Here is a 16,209-nt window from a genome sequence, read left to right as displayed (position 1 = left end):
AATAAAAACACTATGGTAAATATCTTAGAGACTTTGGGATGGGATGAGAATACCTCAGTAGAATGCATTATGTTTGGTGAAATGATACATTCAATGATGACATTTACCCATAATTTTGAAATAAATTTCTTAGTTTTTCATTTGTCTGAATGTTTCCCTATATGTATGCAAATGCACTACGTTTGTGCAATGCCTGAGGAGGCCAGAAGTGGGTATCAGATCTCCTGAAACTTGAGTTACAGAGTGTTCTTCATGGTCATGTAGGTCCTGGGAACTGAACCTAGGTCCTCTGCAAGAGAGGCTGGTGAGCTTAACCACCTAGGCATGTCTTCAGCCACAACTTACCCATTATTTTTTATATATTTATTATTTTTATTTTTATGTGTATGTGTGTATTGCCTGGGTGTATGTGAGTACACGCATGTCATGCAATGACGTGGAGGTCAGAAGAGGGCATCAGATTCCCCTGGAACTGAAGTTAAGGGCAATTTTTAGCCACCACGTGGGTGCTGGGAATTGAATCTGGGTCCTCTGCAAGAGCAGTAAGTGCTCTTAACTGCTGAGACATCTCTCCAGCCCCTACTTTAAAAAATATATAAAATTTACCTGTATTTTTTAAGTTAAGAGACAGTGCATTTTAATAACCCAAGCTCCTCCATTTTGTGTAAGTTTAACTGATCTATCATCTGGTCATGGGACCACCCCTAGGAAGGTGGGTTTATCTTATGCTAAAGAGATGAGTGGAACACCTAATGCCTGGAATCCCACCTCCTAGCATAGAACTTCTGGACTGGCCATAGTCATGTAGTCTGCAAGTCTTCCCACTTTTCTGGAGAATTCAGAAAAGCATAATCTTTCATTTTTTTCTCCATATTCCTTTTCTAAACATGCTTTCATCAAGGCTTTGGGGTGCCTCTATCTAGCATCTCATATTTCTTTACTTTCTCTAAAGCTTCCTTCTTCCAGACATGTCGCTGCCAGTCAGCCACATGTCTAACCCCACACAGGCACTAAACCTGCATGGTTTCATGGCTTTCTTTTCTTCTCCTCACCATTCGCCTCCTCAAGGCAGCTACCAAGATTACCAGCTTGCCTTCCACCCCAAGGGTTTTTTTCTTTAAAATACTAATGAAATTGTAGAAGCTTAAATCTTGTACCAAGGACTTTATCTTTGGAATTTACCTTTCAAAAGCACTGTCTCCTCCCAGTCATGGCAGAGAGTGTGGCCCCTGGCCAGCAATGTAGATTTGGCTGATTCTGAAATTTTTGAGTCTGAGTGATCCTTCTTGGTGGTCCCAAACTCTGTAACAACACTGTAGTCCAAATGAATCCTAATAAGCAGAATGATATTGTCTAGTATTTTCCTATGTATTATACAAATTTTATGCATTTGTTCTGCATTTCTGAAATATGTCAACTTGCCCAGACTTACAAAGATAAAAATCATGTGTTCCCTTTCATACATAGATCCTAGCTTTTAATGTTTATATCTGTACATAAATGAGTAAGTATAGAATCACAAAGTAGGCTGCTTCCTGTGCTTGCTTGAAGATGTGAGAGTTTAACTTCTGCTCCTACTCCATCCACCTCCAAGCCATGCTTCCTTGCTATTCCTCCCTGTCATGATGGATGTGTTAGGGTCCGTGACTCGATGGGTCCCCTCCAGATAACAAATACACGGGATTGGAGATGTAAAAATCAAGCAGAGTCTTTACTTTCCAGCCGGCTGGGGTCGACCGGTTTCCCAAGACATGCAAGTCTGGTCAGAACGATCGACCCCCATTCAGTTTCAGATACAGATTATATAGGCCCACATAGTCATTACACAAAAAGCATTCCTCAGCAGACACTTTGATCAAACATCTTCTAAAAGCTATAGTTTCGGTTAAACATCTTTTCCAGGAAGGCTAGATCTGGTGTAAGCCTGGTGCAACTTCCTTCTCTTTGTTCCTTATCGGTTATCTGGTATGTGCAAACAGGCCTACAGGACACATTGTAAATCAACTGAGTCTGGGGTCCAGGGTCCAGGGTCCAGGAAGGAGGTTTACAACTCGGTTAATCATCCATGTGTGGTAGATACAGTCAGGCAGAACAGGCAAGCTTAGCAAGTAAATCTAAATCAACATTTTAAACAGAGTTTTCTATCAAAATGCAGAGTTCTTACAGCATTCATCAAGGTATTTCATTTTTTTTCCCAACAGATGGTTGCCCCTTTGGAACTGTAAGCTAAATAAACTCTTCCTTTTATAAGTTTCCTTGTCACGAGGTTTCTATCACAGCAACAGAAAAGTAACTAATGCAGTAATTGATACCAGAAAGTGGGCTGTTGGCTGTGAAGGACCTGTCTATGTGGGATTTTGGAGGAATGTGAAAGACTTTGGAAGTTGGGTGTAGAAAAGCGGTACATTTCTGTAAGTAGAGCTTAACAGGCCATTCTAGTAGGCACCTGGAAGAAAGTAGTGCTGAGAATAAAGTAGTTCCAGAGAGAAATAAGGACTTAAGCAGCAATTGGGATATTTTGGCAGGGAGTCCAGCTGGAGTCTGCCCACAGTCAAAAAGCTTGCCTGAGACTAAGTTGAAAAGCAATAGACTCCTTTGATGGAGGATATTTCAAGGCAACCAACATAGAAATGGTGGTGTGACTATTAATGGTGAATACTATGCAGATCTGCTGTGAAAAAAGAGAAAATGGGGCAAAAAGAATTATAGAAAGCACAGTTTGAATGGAAAAAGAGCACTAAGAAGATTGGAGCCAATCTTTTGCTGAAGGAGATGATCCCCTTTGATAAGGAGATTAAAGTGATTAAAGAGAGGCCTAGACATTTGCATTTCAACAATGGAGAGAGTGCCTAAGGGCAGTACCACACCCAGCTAAGCCTCCAACTTGTGAAAGGAAAATGTTAGTATTTTCTACTCCTAGAAAACCATAGCAGAAAAAACTTCAAAAGTGGGTGAAGCAATCAGGGTCCATCTGAATCTTGAAGTCAGACTTGACAGTGTCATTCACCTGGTCCTGGCTTTAGAGGCATGAAATATACAAGAATGAGAAGGTCATCATTTTTTCCTCCATGGTTTCAGATAGCTGTGAGGCCAGGCCGCATGCAGCCAGGCCATCTCTACATAAAGAAGATGCTGGTAGGCCATTTGGAGTGAAGCTGTGAAGATGAAGCCTGGTTAACAAGTGAGACCCCAAGAAAAATTCATGATATCAGACCTGTTAGACAGGCAAAGGAAAGCTACACACAGGGAGTGGTACCGGCTCGAGAGAGGGATGTATGTTTTACACAGTAAAGCTGGAGAGGCTGAGCCAACTAAGCCCTTTGGAAGAAAAGTCCCAGAAGTCAGACATGGAGATACTGGATTTGATATTTGCCCTGCTGGTTTTTGGTCTTGTTTTTGTCTGGTATTTCCCCACTATACTTCTATTCCTCCCTTTTGGAATGGAATGTATATTCGTTTCCACTGTTTGTTGGGAGTGTGTAATTTGTCTTTTGATTTTACAGGGGCTTACATTTAAGAGATTTCCCTGAGTCTCAGAAGAGACTTTGGACTATGGACTTATAATAATATTGAGGCTGGTAAAGACTATGGGGACTTTAAAGTTGGACTAAATGCATTTTGAATTTTATAAGGTCATGAGCCTATGGGAGCCAGGGAGTGGAATGTGGTGATATGAATAAGAATGCCCCTCCCCCAAGCAAGTATTTGAGCATTTTGTCCCCAGTTGTTGCTGCCGTTTTGGGAGGTGTTAGAAGGTGTAACCATGCTGAAGGAAGCATATCACTGGGAGCAGGCTTGCAGAGTTCTTAAACCTTGTCAGACCTCCAGTTGCTCTCTGCTTCCTGGACCTGCTTGAAGATGTAGGAGCTTGGCTTCTGCTCCTACTCCAGCCTCCTCTGCTGTCATGCTTCCCCACCATGATGCACTATTGCCTCTTTAGAACCATAAGATAAATAAACCCTTCTTTTTATTTAAAAAAAAAAAAAAAAGGTGTTGAAGAGGGGAGGTTCAGTAGCAATACAGCACATGTCACTTGAATGTGAAAAGGAGATAACTGGTAGTCGAACCATACAACAGGGGCAGGGGCATTGGAGAAAAGGGGAGGAGAATCAATTAAACAAAACTTTGTTCAAAAAAATGATAACAATGAACCCTAACATTCTGTATAATGAAAAGAAAGATGTTATCCTATATCCATATTATGAAGGCTATAATAAATCTTAAGGTATATATGATAGAGTTCAAACTTGAAATATCTATAAACCAGAAACAAGATGTATTAATAAATTCATGACTTAGTCTTTAGAATATAGTTGCAATCCAAAAGATAAACATTTATTATCATAGACTTGGATGTTTGCTGAGCTACTTCAATATCAGAAAGTTATCTTGGATTGTGTTCTTGTTAAGGAAATACTAAACATGAACAATTCACACATATTTGTGAAATTCAAGTCCATGTATTCTCTTTCTTAAAGGAACTGCATATTTCTTAAAGGAGATAACTAAATATCACTATGACATAGATACTAAACATTTCCTAATTAATTGTTAGTTCAATAGTGTTTGTGGATTTTGCTCAGGCTCAATATTTATGGTTATTTAGATTCAATCATTACCATTTTCTCTGTTATTACACCAGGAACTATAATTCAATAAGATATTTTCAAGAAAGAAGAGTAATGTACATTGTAGGAACAGAATTTATTTGGTATCCTTTCCAGAGCATTGGGATACTTTCTGTAGAGTGTAATCTTTATCTGACTTAAGTTTCTTGTTGTTGAAGGACTTCTCATTTTTTATAGTGTAGTTATGCTAAACATCAATTATTTTCTATTTTTTTCACCTAAAATATTTGTTTCACCTCATATTTTAAAAAAAGAACAAAACTACTGGATGCAGAATTTAACATTTTGTCTGTTAGCACTTGAAGCATCACACAACTGTCTTCAATGTTTATCAAGAGAAAATTGCAATTATTTGGGCTGGAGTTGTGACTCAGCAGCTAAGGGAACTTTCTACTCTTCCAGAGAACCCAAGTTTGGTTCTTAGCACCTGCATTGGTGGTTCACAACTTCCTAAAACTCCAGCGCCAGGGTATCTGATGCCCTCTTCTGGCTTCCCTGGGTACTGTTATACACACACACACACACACACACACACACACACACACAAATAAAAATGAATTCAATCTTTGGAAAATGAAATTTGCCTCTTTTCTTTGTATGTTATTGGCTTTGAAGGTATTCTTTTTATGACTGCTTTTGAGTGCCTTAGCCTGATGAAGCTTGATGAAATTTTCCCTATAGTTCCTCTACATTGGTTTATTGATTCCTGATCTTTCTATTTATAATTGTTATCTGATTTGGAGCACATATACATTGACACAAACAGTCCTCCAGTGACTCCAGGTTCACCAGGTCACTCATAGTGGTCCCAGACATTGGAAATATGTCCTTATTTTCTTAGATTATTTTTATAAATGTTTTATCATTGTTTTATTGGATAACTGTTTTGTTAAATATCCAGATTAACTCAGCATTTTCTACACTGTCTGATATTCAATTGATTATATACCACTTACTTATCATATATAATTAGCTTCACAGAATATTGTTCTCATCAAGGTTGACTTGAATCTTTTAAAAAATATTTGATTTATTATTTTTATTTTATGTGTATGAGTGTATTGCCTGCAAGTATGTGAGTGCACTCATGTCCTGCAGTGCTGAGAAAGTCAGAAGAGAACGGTCAGATTCCCCTGGAACTGGAGTGAAGAATGGTTCATAACTGCCATGTGGGTGCTGGAAATTGAACCCGGGTCCTCTGCAAGAGCAGTCAGTGTTCTTAACTGCTGAGCCATCTCTCCAGCCCCAAGACTTGAATCTTTTTTATCTATATTTCTTCTTAATCTGGGATCCATCCATTCAAGCTCTTTTTATAATCATCTGACTAATTCTAAAATCAAGCTTATATTAAATTTGTTAGAATTTCTTGAATGTTCTCTTTATTGTGAATAACATTTTATTGAATGTCTTTTAATCTTTGATTGAATGCTAGGCATTATTAGTTTACATTGCCAAATTCTAAGTATTACTAAATTCCTATAAATACTATTAAGCTTCTTTGTGGGGCTCAGCCAATTTACTTGGAAACAATTTTGTTACGTATCTTAATTTTATAAGTTCTTAGCTATTTCTGGATGAATGATTACTCTAATTTAGCTGTTCTCTATTTATGAGGGAAGACCTTGACTATCCTACCAGATCCCCTATGAAACATGATGATTTCTTTTTCCTTTTAACCTAATTGATGTAGACATCCACTGTTCCTCACTGCCTATGAATGCCTGATACTTTACTTCTTTTTCGAAGTTGATCTTTCTGTTTCTTAAGTAGCTTTCTCAATGGTATGGGCTACTGATGAGTATTAGCTCACACGGTGAGCTAATTAACAGGTCTCTGGAGTTCACTCTCATGCTGTACCTTTTCCTATAGCAGTCTTTGTTTGTCCAGGCTCTCTCAGCTGTCTCTCAGGATACCTATAGAACCAATAAATTTATTTTGCCTATACCATGCCCTGCAGGTTCCCTCAAATTAATAATTATGGGAATTATTTTAGCTCAATCCATTTATTTCTCATCTCTCATTGTCCTTTATTCACTGATTGTCATTGTCTTGGAAACTGTTTAATCATCATATATTTGTTTAATTTTTTTGCTTAGATAATCATGATATTAATTGAGAGAGACACTTGTATTTTTCTCTATTCTTCCTTGGCTCAGAAGTCCAAATATGTCTAAGGCTAAGAATGTGTATTCTATTAGAAGAAATATACAAATATATATTGTAATTATATTATGACTCTTGAAGTTTGCAGAAGTCAATGATAAATTATTCTGTGCATCATTATATGCTTAAAGTAAAGATAATAATACCAATCAAAACAATTTTATCTAACACTTTAAAAGTTGATATGCGTTAAGTAATATGTGTTGACACAAAAACTCAGCTCTCACCTCAAAGGAAATAAGGAATAGTTATTCTGAAGCAAAGTATATGTGACGATGGTCTTTAAGCAAAGATTCATATTACCCCAAGTTACATGTTCCAACATAGTAACAGTTTGATAAAGTTTCTGTAGTAGCAGAACAAAGTCATAAATCAAGGTACTTTTGAAATACATTAGTAAAGACATCAGATAGACCGGAAATAGCATAGCATGGAAATCTCGATCGTAAGCTTAAGTTGCCATCTAACACTATTATGAGCCTTCTGGTTGGTGGAAACTAGGGTTTTGGTTTTACATGCCAAAAGAGTTGCCTAATGGTCACAAATGTGTTAGGTAACACAGAGAGAAGGGAAATAAATGGCTATTAAGAGGGTTAAAGATTGGCCCAAGATAACTTGACTCTGGACTTGCAACATTCTATAATCTTTACAATTATTCAAGTTTTACTCAATCAACATTTTAATTTTAGAAGGTTTAGTACACGCGAGGGACTTTTGTTTGCACATGCACTGAAACAAATTGTCTTAAATATTTTTCTCATTGCTTTGACCAAATAACCTGGCAGAAACAACTTAAGTAAGAATTTATTTTGGCTCCTGGATCATAGGGTACAGTCCATCATAGCAAGGAGGATATTTGCCTGGAGTAGTTTGGACTGTGGTAACTAGAGCATTCAGTGGCCAATCACATTGCGTTAGCAGATAGGAGGCAGAAAATTTGGTCCAGAAGCAGGATTGGATCACTACCTTCAAGGCCCACATGTGTTCATCTATATCAGTTGTCTAGGCCATATAGCCCAAGGATTCCACAACCTCCCAAAATAACAGCACCAGTTGGGAAACAAGGGTTCAAACACATGCGTCTATAGAAGACATTTTATATCCAAACTATAACACATGCTGCTTAAGACAGGACCTGGCTAGTGGTAAGTTTGCTGTAAAAGTTAACTGTACAAGACATTTTAAAGATCAAAATATTTGAAATTTAAGTATTTAATATAAGCATGATCATTGTGAAGGCCTATAACAAAATCCTGTCTAAACTCAATTTTGACTGTTCTCTCATAGATATTAAATATTAACCTGTATTTTATTTATTTAAAAATTTTTATTTTAATTATGTATATGCATGTCTGTATAGGTTTATGCACCTGCATGCAGTGCCTGCAGAGGGCAGAAGACGGAGCTGGATCCTCTGGAGTTATAGTCACTGGGAACTGAACTTGGGTCTCCAGCAAAAGCAGTACATTCTCTGAATAGCTGAGACATATCTCCAGTCTCAAATTTGTACTTTCTCTTCATCAGATTTAGATTCAAAAATTTTGCTCATTTCACTCAATTTTACAAACCTTCCAGTGAAGTCAGTTGTAAATACAAAACAATAACCTCTGAGAGAGTAAAACCTAAGATAATTCATTATTTCTGGGTACAGTCCATCATAGCAAGGAGGATATTTGCCTGGAGTAGTTTGGACTGTGGTAACTAGAGCATTCAGCGGCCAATCACATTGCGTTAGCAGATAGGAGGCAGAAAATTTGGTCCAGAAGCAGGATTGGATCACTACCTTCAAGGCCCACATGTGTTCATCTATATCAGTTGTCTAGGCCATATAGCCCAAGGATTCCACAACCTCCCAAAATAACAGCACCAGTTGGGAAACAAGGGTTCAAACACATGCGTCTATAGAAGACATTTTATATCCAAACTATAACACATGCTGCTTAAGACAGGACCTGGCTAGTGGTAAGTTTGCTGTAAAAGTTAACTGTACAAGACATTTTAAAGATCAAAATATTTGAAATTTAAGTATTTAATATAAGCATGATCATTGTGAAGGCCTATAACAAAATCCTGTCTAAACTCAATTTTGACTGTTCTCTCATAGATATTAAATATTAACCTGTATTTTATTTATTTAATATTTTAATTATGTATATGCATGTCTGTATAGGTTTATGCACCTGCATGCAGTGCCTGCAGAGGGCAGAAGACGGAGCTGGATCCTCTGGAGTTATAGTCACTGGGAACTGAACTTGGGTCTCCAGCAAAAGCAGTACATTCTCTGAATAGCTGAGACATATCTCCAGTCTCAAATTTGTACTTTCTCTTCATCAGATTTAGATTCAAAAATTTTGCTCATTTCACTCAATTTTACAAACCTTCCAGTGAAGTCAGTTGTAAATACAAAACAATAACCTCTGAGAGAGTAAAACCTAAGATAATTCATTATTTCTGACAAACCCTTAGTTTGACTTAGATTTTAAGATTTTCTATAGCTTATCAAATGAATAAAATTTTACCTATTTGGTCTTTACATTTTTCTAATTCCAGATTCAATTTTCTATAGTATTATGAAATTATTTCTCTGCTTAAAATTTCTATGACCTCCCATTCAAAGTGATACTCATGATGGTCTATTGTAATGTCTTTTTGCTTAGCCCAGAATCATCTGGATGACTTGAAGTAAAAAGGAAAGGATTTCATGATATCTATGATTCTTTCCCTTTCCCATCTTTTTTAACTCCCCCAGTTCAAGAAAAGAAATGAATACAGTGATAACCAAAATACTGGTAAAAGGTAACAGGGCCTCTCCCTACATATTTACTATGTGTCTGACTTGGTGTTTTTAACGTGTGATTTCTCCTCACTTACTGTAATACTACCCCATTTTTCAGAAAGTAAGTTTTAAAGGAAATACAGGAGAAATGTAGGTGACTCTGGTTCTTGTTTAGACTGTTCATAGTCACCTAATTTAGACGTAAAAGCTCAAAAACTTGATTACAACAGAAGGAAGGTACTGAGCCTTCTCTCATTAACATTGATGGCAACTCTGTGCTATTCCTCTTATTATTTTTATAGTACTTATTTTTTTTTTAAAAAAAAAACCCTCTAACTGGAAAATATGCCCCAGGCGTCTCAATAAAGAACAGAAGTTATCTTGAAACTACTTACAGCCACTGAAGAATTTGTTACCTATGTGTGTTAAACTTCAAAGCAAAGCAAGTTTGGACACTTAACCCAGATTTAGTTACCATTAAGAAAGACGCCAACAAAATAAGAAAAGTTCATTCTGGAAAGCATTTAAGTGAATATTTGTGTTTTAAGGTGTAGTATTGTGTTTAATTTGGAGTGTATATTGCAGGACTATAATAGTACTGTAATGTTTGCATAATTGAGGACTTCTATGAGTTTAGGATATGTAAATAGGATCCTAATTAAGGATAGGGTAGACTTACTATTAAATGCAGTATTTACAGAAACATTAGGCCCTGATCACTAGAATCAGTGTGGGAAAGCTGTGATCAACCATTGCTCACCTTCATTTCAGTTCATGTCGTATGTCCCAGAGAAAATTGCCCTCTAAAGTGTTTCCATTAAGCTTTTTTTTTCATCCCTCTTTATAAAATGAACTTAAATATGCAGAAATTTTATTTCTGAATAATTACAGTCAACTGATATTTTTACTTTCTTTTAAGACAAAAGGTAATTTGCCATTTTTTTCCAATATATTGCTAGTTTTGAAACTCTTCTTCCATACCTTTACTGAAAGAGAAAAGGAAGTGAGAAGAGATGGCATCAGCAGCATTTCATGGCATGCTTCTCATGTTATCTGAAACATCCTCCATGCTTCTCTAACTTAAAATTCACATCAAGAAGCACAGATAAGGAGCAAGAACTATGTGCACCAGGGTTTAAATGGTTCTAAAAAACAATTATCTGATGTAAACCACTATAACAATGGTTTATTTCTTGTCCAACTTTAATAAAGAAATCCTAACATATATCTACCCATCAGTTAAATTAGTCACATAAGCAATAAAAACTCCAGAGTTTGCAGATGGGAGTGTTGCAAGAATGAGATAATGATGGGCAGAGTATGAACATTCCTCTATTCTTTCTTTTTACCTTTTAAAGAGTGATTTACAGTGATCATATTTTTGATCAGTCTGAGAAATTTGTCTAAGGACAGACAAGTTTTGTAAGGAGCAAGGTGGGCAGAGAAAGAATAGAAAAGTTGGCAAAGTATAATTCTGAAAATATGAGCAGTGGGCCAGCAATGAGACAGAAGTAGGGAGTGTGGGGGAGCAGGTGGGCAGGCATCTTGGCTGGGGATGGGGTAGAACATGAATCATGACTAAGTCTTGATAAAATTGACTGCAAATAAATAATTGTCTCTTAAATATAAGAAAAAGAAAATGACATAAGAAAATGTTTTCTCAGTGCCACAAAAATTTTTGCTACAAGATTTAAGTACCAATAATTGCCATAGTAATTTGATTTTTCCTAGGACCTTCCCATAAAGGTATGCTATTTATATAAACATGCAAAAATTTAATTTCATCATTTTATAATGAGTGTCAGAGTTGTTTTTTGAGTTTTATAGTTGAGAAAATTAGGAAAGTCTGAAGTTGGAGTCACTATGAGTAACTGGGGAAAGAAATTTAATATTTTAACTCTACCAGTTGACAAGTTTATGACTGATTCCTCCATAACAAAATCCAGGTTAATAAAAAAATCATAAAAATTATTTAATAAACATTTTTCCGGGAGTGATGGTTTGTGTTCATAATCATGCACTCAGGAGGTAGAGGCAGGAGTATCAGGCATTCAAGGCTTCAGCTACATAGCAACTTTGAATTCGTTCAGAGATACATGAGACTGTCTCAATAAAAACTCCAAATAAGCACATAAATGCATAAATACAAGTTATATGAGACATGGGAGCCATCTAAAACAGATACCTGTTCACATATGTAGCTCAGAGGTAGAGCACACACTTAGCATGCATGAGACCCGGGGTTCAATCATGGTAGAAGGGAAGGAAGAAATGAAGGAAGTGAGAGGGGGAAGATGGAAGGAGAGATGAGGGAGAAACAGTTGATGACATAGATCTAGGGGAAACCATCTAATTTTTTCTGATGAAAGAAGTGATTAGTTGTGTAGAGTCATGCCTGGACATAATGAATTATGAAACAATGATAATAAACTGTTGAAACTTCAGCAATGCCTATTGTTCACAAGCTTCTCTGGGTTTCTACAAGACACTCGTTTCCCCTAGGAGGTAGGTCAAGGAAACCTTGTAACCATGTTTCAGGGAAGACAGGCAGAAGAAGGTCAGACTGACCTTGCTCCTGCAGTTTTCTCAAATCACAAAGTGCCATATTTTGGAATATCACCTGAGCCACAAGCATACATTGTTCTTTGCCATTATAACAACGAATTTGTGAATTCTGTGAAGAATCATGCTAAATTCCTTAAATTGCGATTTCGTTTAGTATTTCAAATAACCCCACTGTGTGGATATTATTCATTGTACTATATCAAATGAACAAAGTCATTAGAGTTGTAATCTTGTATTTAGGACTTCCATTTCTACTATCCTGAAAACTTGTTAGCCACTAAGAGGAAGTGTTCCCATGGAGTGCCCTTCTGGCTGATGTATACTTTACGTTACAATGTGCACTAATCCACAGAATACTAATTTGAAATCTGGGACTCAGTATCCAAGAAATAGAGCACCCTATATTCTCCAGAAGCAGCTGCAACATGCAGTGATGACCACAGTGTGGGAAACAGGCTGTCATTCCCTTCATCAGCACGATGTGTCAGGAAAGATGAGTGGGGACCAGCATAAGGGGTGGAATAAGTGGAAGGTGGTGAGTCATGCTCTCATTTCAACATCTAAAAATAATCACAGCATATTAAAAGAACATATTTCCTTCCATAAAATTGAAGGCTTTTAAAACCTATATATCTGTAATTTTCCATTTCCAAACAGTATTCCATTGGAATGGAGTTATAGCTCTCTAACATATGAGCTATTATCCAGAGAAGCCAGGGGGCCAGTTTAAATTGTGGGACCTGCATAGACAATTGACAATGCAGATCGAGCAATTGGTTGGTTGCCAGGGATGTTCTTTGAAAAAACCTTAAGAGAAATGAGCATAGTTCAGACAGCTTTTAGACACAGTATATTTTATCCACAAATTTATCCACCAGAGGGCTTTTGGAGGTGTAATAATTTTGCCCAGCTCCATCAAAATCTACATTTTGGTCTTCCTATTCATGTGAAGGAAAAGCCGACAGGTTTCCCCATTCCTTGTTATCGCAGCAATAAATCTGCCATTATTTAAGATCAAACTCCGGGTGGTATTTGAAGGAACACTAAAGGGATAAAGTAATATGCCTGTGAGTATAAAAATACATTTAAGATCTGCATAGTGAATCATTGGTTATTTTAAAAATGAAACAGAATTGATCTGAAACATCATTATACAGGCACTCCAGACATGGATGGGAGCTTGAATTTTTGCTGACATCTGTGAAAGAAAGAAATTAGAAAAGAGTGTCCTCACCCATTCCACTCTTTGCTCCAGTAGAATATGGAAGCAGTTTCCTAGTATTCTGCTTCTATGGACCATGTTACAGCAAATATTTTATACATGTACATGTTTCATAGTAAGGAAGGCAAAGAAAGAGAAAGATATATATATATATATATATGGAGAGAGAGAGAAAGGAAGTAATGGAGAGAGAAAGAAAGAAAGACAGAAAGAGGAAAACGGACTCTCTTTTTACCCCAGAAACTATAGTTTTCAGTCCTTTTTTTATTCTAGCACATAAACAATTGTTAACTTTGTCAGAATAGCTGCTTAGTAAAAGTTCAGTCAATAAAATGAAGATATTTCATTATGAGGAAAATGTCAGAACCTTGGGGACTAGATTGTAGATGCAGATGTTTGTTAATTAAGTTTAAAGAGGCAGTAAAGCTAATGAATCCAATGTTATATGTGGCATTACTAAAGAAACAGCTGTTGCCACCACTCTACTGACTGGGTAAGTACATATCCCACTGCCTCAGTAACTGGTAGTTTTGTGAATATTTGTTCCACTTGTAAACTTTAATCATGCTATAGAAGAATTTACACAAACGGTTATTATTGATAAATAATTCATACTGGAGAACATGTTGGATAATATATGAAAATAGAGCTACAGGACTGCTCCATCCCACAATAACAGCAAAACCAATGAGTTAAAATTTGCATCACCTATCTGATTTATTCTCCAGGGTTAGATGATAGTCAGTTCCATACTGGATCACTTCATTTACCTGGAAATTTGATTTTAATAGACTTTCCTTTAAAGTTATAATATTCCCATTTTGCTTTTGCAATGTTCATGGTGTAAAACCGTGAGTCACTGAAGTTATAATCCAATTGTTGAGAGAAAATGCCTCCTAGGACATGTTTTGTGTGTGTTTCCTTTTTCAGAAAGGAAAATTAAAAACAAATCATTCAAAGTCACATTACTAGTGAGAAGCAGATCAGGGAGTTAAGCCTATGAAGACAATTATAGTTACCACATGATACTGGATTTATCTACTAAGGCACCCATATCAATGAAACTGGAGTCTCTATGCTATACCTTGTTGGAATCTAATCAGAAGCTGTGTCCACTTGAAGGCATTGCTAGATATCTGCAACATAGACTAACTTAAAACCCCGTAAGAATTGTAACTATGGTAGTGATTAACTGAAAGCCATTTTTGATTACTAATTCAGTCGTTATTATGTAAGGAATTATTGTAAGAGAAATCATTGTAAAAAAAAAGTATATTGGCAAAGTGATGTGATGGCAAACAGCATGGAGATGTGAACAACCGGGCAGCTCTCAGCACCATGGTCATTATCATCAATGAGGTTTCAATGATTCATATGTTAGCTTTATTTTAGTATTTTAAGGGACTTATAGTGATTGTAGAGATATTCATTAGTTTCATTTCTCTGAAAACTATCTCAAATTACTTTTAGCATTCAATTTGTTGACCATTCCATTTTATTATAAAACTAGTGTTCTTCCTTCTCTCTCTAAATCTATTCTCACTAATTCAAGGATTGATGCCTGACTTTGTCTTCTGACCTCCACATGAACATTGTGGCTTGTGTGCTTGTATCTAGAAACATAAGTGCACACACATAGAGGCACATATCTTATGCAAACTCACTAAGAAAAATTAAAAAATTTCAAGATGAAAAGTGACCATACTAATTTATTCACCAAAGGAAATCTTACTCCATTATTAACTATGATTTTGACACAGTGATGGTGTGACATGGTGACATTATGACTGTATGAAAGTATTTTTCATCACCTGCAAAGATGGCTGCTGTCCATGAATGTTACAACCCAATGAAACATCAAAGTCCAGTGGCTCCAAAAATTTACTTTCCATTGAAAAAGTTCATTCATACCCAAGACAGCCAACAACAACAGCAAGAAGCTGAAAATTCTAGCAATCCCATATCTTCCTCCAATCTATCTTGTGTTTCCCATATTAGTAAATCACATATCATCCATCTAACTGTTCAGATGAAAAATCTTTGAGTCTTCTTCAGTTGCTTTCTTCTCTTCAAATTTTACATCCAATCAAGCAAAAACCGTGTTGTCTCAAATGCTTGTTGGCCCTTCCACCAATTTTACCCTAGTCCAAGCAACCTTTACTAAGATTCTAAAGTAGACTCTTTCTCCTTTTTCTACTCAGTTATGGAATGTATTTCAACTTGTGCTGGGGTAATGTTATCATATCTTATGCCAGATCATTGCTTGTTGTATAGTCCTCCAGAGACATTTCATATTACTGGGAATAGAAGCTAAAGAACTTACGATAGCATAAAGGAATCCTAAAGTTCAACATGTGTGATTTTATGAGTCATACTTTCTCTCTGCCCACGGGCAAGTGAGCTGACCACCCCACACTATACATATCTCTATGTCAGTTCATCAACCGGCTTCCGGGTCAATCTGGAAAATGAAAGCTGAGAATCTGGAGCATCTGGCAAGGGAGTATGTTAGGTGTTTTTCTCACCCTTGGTAGCTTCTATATACTGTGGTTCTGACTTCCCCTTTCCAAGAACATGCTTTCTACATCTATAAACAGGATGCATTCCTTTGTCTTTCTTGCCTAGTATCGTAGTGGTTGCTTGCTGATATCAATGACTGACATCCTTCCATCTCATATTTGATTTGTACCCCGGCATCATCTCTGTCAAATTATTATTAATTACTACTTTATTCCTATCTTCCCATTGTAGACTATGATCACCATTAAGCCTATTTCTTTGCTTCTTTTGCTTATTCCTATTCTATATCTGCATATCTGCATCACCTAAAACAGTTGACACTTAACAGAGGTTAG

The sequence above is a fragment of the Nannospalax galili genome, unplaced genomic scaffold (genome assembly GCF_000622305.1).
Source record: "Nannospalax galili isolate Female #2095 unplaced genomic scaffold, S.galili_v1.0 scaffold11, whole genome shotgun sequence".
Taxonomy (NCBI): Eukaryota; Metazoa; Chordata; class Mammalia; order Rodentia; family Spalacidae; genus Nannospalax; species Nannospalax galili.
This window is presented reverse-complemented; position numbering follows the sequence as displayed.